Source organism: Cryptotermes secundus, unplaced genomic scaffold (genome assembly GCF_002891405.2).
Source record: "Cryptotermes secundus unplaced genomic scaffold, Csec_1.0 scaffold597, whole genome shotgun sequence".
Lineage (NCBI taxonomy): Eukaryota > Metazoa > Arthropoda > Insecta > Blattodea > Kalotermitidae > Cryptotermes > Cryptotermes secundus.
Window position 1 is genome coordinate 695,491 of NW_019743156.1, and position 6,000 is coordinate 701,490.

Here is a 6,000-nt window from a genome sequence, read left to right on the forward strand (position 1 = left end):
ATATCATTCAATGTTCAGACGATAGTGTGAAGCAGAATAAATTTATGTTCTTTATGCACGCATCAAATAAAAAAAAAGTTACAAGTTGAAATATGGAATATATTTTATGTCATTATTTTTGTACCAAGGCTTTTTTAAAAGTTAAAAAAAGAGTGTAAATAAAACTTGGATGTCATTGCTCGAAGAGACAATCACATAAAACTGTAACAAACGTTTATTGCTGTTAGAATTAATATTACAGACGAGCAGGGAAGTAGAGTGTGCCTGATGAATAGTGGCAAAAACTCTTTGTAGCAGCCTAGCTTGAGCTAGTGATGGTGGTGATGTTGTCCCTGAAAAGGGCCATTTGTAGGAAACTGGGCACACCTGCTGGATGCTGGGCAAGGCTCTTGTCACAGTTGGCTAGCCAGCACTAGTATTGTCGTTCTTCCTTGCAGCAGCAGTTCGATGCTGGCAAGCCGGCGGGATGCCAGGTGAAGCTCTTGCAGTTGCAGGCTAGCTGGTGCTAGTGGTGGTGAGGCTGGCTGGCCAGCGAAGCTACCATGGCTGACTGGCCTGATGAGCGCTGGCATTCACTGGCAGAGTCAGCTGTGATGCTGCTACTAGTAGAGTCGCTGTTGCAGTGTTCTCTTTATGCAGGTGTAGCTGTGACTGATGTGACATGCTAGCATGTTGGAGGCCCTCATCTTTACACTTCTGTTGCTGGGTGGCGCGTGAAACAACAGGCATTGAAGTTGCCACAGTGAATGCTGATTTGGTAGCACTCATATCACTGTGGGAGGCTTCCACAAAACTATGATTGGCATTTCATCTTTCCATTCTTGTTACAGATTGAATGAAACTGTATTGAGAAGTAGGGGAAAATATGTTCTGGTTGCTTTCATGTTAAATAGTGATACAGCTGTACCTTTTTTTTTTCATTTGAGTGTCAGGTCAGTAAAATTGGAATATGTAAAAGAAATTGCTGCTTGCTATGACACTTATTTATATACAGTTTCATATTGTCATTTAATATTGTTATTTATAAACTCTGTTAAACTTAGCAGACACATCTTTTGTAGGCTGTCTAATATTTCATAATGTTTTTCTTTGAAAGAAGCAGTTCAGGCATTGAAGCCTGCAGAAAGGCTGACATTGTGGAGAAGTATGTTCATTACTTATAGGTGTTACTGCTTAAACCATGATTTTCAGCTTTCGTATTGTATGATACTGTGAAGCCATCAGAACAGATTGAATTCTTCTAAAATACAAGCTGGAATCAATTATTGATATATTCTATTGAAAATTAAACCACTTTTGAGTTATAACTATAGACTAACCTCAGCAGTAGCATACTAAAATTTGTCAAAAATGGCCCAACTATGAGTATTGTATGAGCAGATATTCTGCAGATGTGTGTCAGTAATAAGCACATTACAGTATAAGGTTGATGGGGTAATACTGCAGTTCAGTACAGGAAACTTTATCACAGTGTGCCCCTGTGGTGTACTGATCCCTGTACAGTCCTTATACTTCTGATGTAGATGAGAGAAATCAGTAAATGCGCCTACAGATTTCTTTGATCTTAATAAATTTTTATGTGGATGTAAAATTAAGTATAAATTATTTACTGAAACTAGATCTATATTGTGAAATGATAAATGGAAGCAAGAATAGCAGTCCCAGGGAAGTTGTCCATTGCTAGGCAACAGCCCATAAACACGTTTCCATGGAAATCAAACGTGCCCTCCCATGTGTAAATAATACCCAGGCAATTGCTAGGTAACAGCCCTCCCAAAACATCTCCCAGCAATGGAGGAATTCTTGGAATCAGTGTTCTCTTTCAGTCCTTGCCCAGGCTATATAATGAGGACAAACAGGACATGTCTGAGTGAGGTGGATTACCTCCACCGTGACCCTGCGAGTTGTAGGAAGCGACGAAAAGGGAAGTCTCAAATGTGAGACAGTAAAATATGGCTGCAAGTCCCAAGAGACTATGACCCTAGAAACACTGCGTTGACAAGGGCCAGCAGCATATACAAAAGACAGACCCATCCTCCCGTCAGAGAGGGTGCCCCACAGAAACAATACCGTAACCGTTGAGGAGTAATAAACATCTGGTCATGAGCCCCAGGAGGGTGTTCGATACCAAAACTTGCTGACTGACTGATTGTCAGTCGCAATAGCCCGTGTAATAGGATGGGAAGAATAAGCTATAGTTCTGTGATTCATCAGACCTACCTAAAAGTATATGAAGCATCTACTGCCAGCATTCCAAACCCATATCTAGAAATATTTTTATTTTTCTAACCTAGTAAGATTCCACAGCAATTATTATTATTTTTGTAACTTCTACTAGGAGGATTTTGATAACTTAATATTCTAGGAAGCATTTCAGACCTATATTTTAATGCAGGTTTTTGTTTATTAAGGTGAAGTATGCCCCATCACTCCTCTATGGCATGTCAGTTAGGTACATGGAATTTTGTAGTTTTATCCATGTTGAAAATAGTTTACTCTTGGAATATTCTGAAGCAGTTTTTCTGTGTCAGGAAAAATTATTGGTCCAAATCAGATATCACCACAATTTAATTTTATGAACGGTGTAAAACATTAAGAAAGGAACATATGACAGTACATTTTTTTAACATTAAGATGATGGTTGATGTTGTGATATTGTAAATTTTGACTTATATAGTTTCATGGGACAAGGTTTGGGTATAATGCAGTGTTTTTATATTTCATGTGTACATAATTTTTATAAACTGTGATGTGAACTTTCATATGGTAATAGCCTCAAAATACGGAAGACCATAAATGGTGCCTCAGGAATTCCAGTCATCTGTGAATGGAGGAGAGCTTCCTCACAGTGAAGTGAGACCCAAAACTTTGTTTTAACGTTGAACTGTTACTCTTTCAGCTATTGTGCTCTAATCAAGCTTTATATTATAGGGTCTCAGGTTTTGCAGTTGGCCATTGATTTAGAAAAAAAAAATGGCTCAACTCACTTTATAAAATCGTCTATCTTAGAATATTGGATAGGTGGTAGCTCATGTTACAAAAGAGCCAGTAACATATATGACATTCTGTATGTTAGACTTTATTTAATTTTAAGATGTATTTCTAACTTATAGTTTAAATTATTAATGGCTAGACCTCAATGTCTATTAAGTATTAACTGTACAAAATAAGAAAATTCATGCCTCAAAATATATGTGTGAGCATGTTGGGGGAACAAATAAGTTGATAATCTGATGGAATAAATCACCAGAGTATTGTATTATTTCTATTTATCTCTATTTTCCCTACTTTGCCCTAAGATATTGTTGGTGGGAGTTTAAATGCATGATCTGAGTAGTGCTGACTAAGTAACCCATCCCAAGAATTTGTATCGGGAAAGCAAAAAGGACCTATTGAATGTACATAAAAAGTTGATACGCATTTCAGTTTGTAAGTCCATGTACAGACTCCTGATTTTACAAATATATGATTACTACATGTTGGCATTAGTGCATTTATGAAATTAATGTCCCATTTTCAATTTACACAATAGCTGGGGTAGAGCAGTCGGTACTGCAACTAGCTATGAGCTGGACAGCTGAAGGGTCAGAGTTCAAGTCCCAGTAGGGGCAAGATTTTTCGCCTTCCTACATCATCAAGACTGGTTCTGGTGCATATCCAGCCTCCTATCCAAAGGGTAATGAGGGCTCTTTCCCCGGGAGTAAAGCGACGGGCGTGAAGTTGACCACCTCCAACTCTCATATCCATGGGTTTGTTAGGTCCAATTTACATAAGAGAACAAATACTATTTTTACTTGGCATTTTATGCTCATTATTTTAGGAACTAGAGCACAATTTGATTTCCTGCAACAAGACCTCTTCTCAGTAATAATCGGCCAGTGTTCAGTTTTATCTATTCGAACATTCTGGGGAGTGGAGCAGAATTTGGCCTCGTCTTGTTGAGTTCAATTTACTTTTTCAGTGGTGATGAATTTTCATCTTCCCCTCCTTTTGAGACCTGTCATTTTCTCCATTGTTGCTAACAAAAAAAAGCACTCTTAAATCACTTATCATAATGCACCTTGCCATAAATATCTCTCAGGAGAATTTGCACTTATTCTTACATCAGGTATTTGATGGCCATGAGCTACCTTTGCAGTGTATATTAAAAATTGAAAGCAGTCACAAAGTGCAGATACTATGTAGCCCCAATTTTGGTGTTTTCTGCTTGTGCACTTTCAGTCTATGGTTTACCTTGAATGCAGTAATTTGTCTACATAAACTTTCTTCTCAATTGGAATAGATGTCAGATGTTTTTTAAATGAATTTAAGGATGGCCTTAGCTTGTGAAGCTTGTCAGTGTTGCCTATGAGGGCAGAATTATTACTAAACTGCAGACTACCCTTTATGGCCTGCCACTGCTATGACTCATGCTGCTTGTGGAACTCACTGACTGCTAAATTTCACTGGGGGTAACATTTGCTAGTTTGTCTGGGTCACTTAGCCCTGAATATGTTTGCTTGTTCAGATATGTTTGAAATGATTTCTTTGACCACCCTTTTTCTGAAATAATGCACTGGAGTCTCAGGATGATCAGTATATTATGGTAGTTCCCATTGCCATGGCTAAACAGGCCCAGCTCTTTATCCATAAACTATATTCTACTCAAGATTAGCCATAGTTCTGCTAGCAACAGTCTGAATACATGCATCATCTTCACTGGTTACGTCTAGGCCGCTGGTCTGAACATTCTCCTCTTGTTCATCTACAAAGATAAATCTGTCTGAAGGCCATGGATAGCCTCAGTATTGGCCACAGTCTGGATGTCACTCTCATCAACATCACTTTAAATGCGATTCTGGAATGATCATATTTTGTATTGACTGCCGGACAGTTTTGATAAATGACAGGAGCCAATTCAGAATCCGCAGAATCAAAGTATGATGTTTGTTTTATATTTATAGATTCTCTTTTGCTTCCATAAAATGTTCTGACATCTTGAGGAACAAAATTTGTACAGTCACCTGTTAGTAATGACAACAAGGTAACTATGAGTCATAGCACACAAATGTCACATGGAAGTTACCTACAGGTACATTACTGTTAGGCCATGCCATAGCTGAGACAGTTAGTCGCTGGCTTCCCACCATGGCGGCCCAGGTTCAAGTCCAGTTCAGGTCATGTGGGATTTCTGGTGGACAAAGTGGCTCTGGGACAGGTTTTCTCTGAGTACTTTAGTTTCCCCTGCCAGTTCTCATTCTGCCGACTGCTCCACACTCATTATCTATCATCTGGGTCTGGTACATAGGCCAGTTAGTGGCTGACATACCAAGTGGACTTAGCCTCGGCCCACCCCAAGAAACTAAAAAAAAAAAAAAAACTTACTTTTAGTCTTTTAGATAATTCTGGTTGAGACAAAGCAAAAATATTCACTTTAAGAGCAACGCTCTTGTGGAACACATAAGATTTTATTAAAATTTCAAAGCTAATTATATGGCTACAACAGGACTCTAATAGTGTTTATTGTTTTAATGTGTTTCAACCGGTCAGTGCAACAATCCTTCATTCTAACAATAACTGCGTTCTGGAAGGACCAATGGTGGATAAACGCCAAACTACATGTGCATGTTGTGACACCCAAGACAGTGGTTTACAGAGGAATGGATGAAGAATGCAGTATGTCGTACATGTAAATAGAGGATGTTGCCATAAAGCTAGAGGAAGATATACAGGGTTAAAATAGCCATGCACGTTCTTTCCAGTTCATACCAGCATTCATTGAAATATTTGAAAGCAATCCATGTAATAGTAGAAGTAAAACAGAAAAATATAGTTTTATATGTATGGAATTGACATGTTGTCATCTTAAGTTTGCCAGTTTTAAGAAAATTTGTAACATGATTCCACTGTTTATATACGAGGGTCGTACTGAAAGTCATGAGCAACAGTTTTTTGTAAAGTAACATGCTTTATTATTGACAAACGAAATACACCACCTCAATCTACAGACCTTTCTTTATT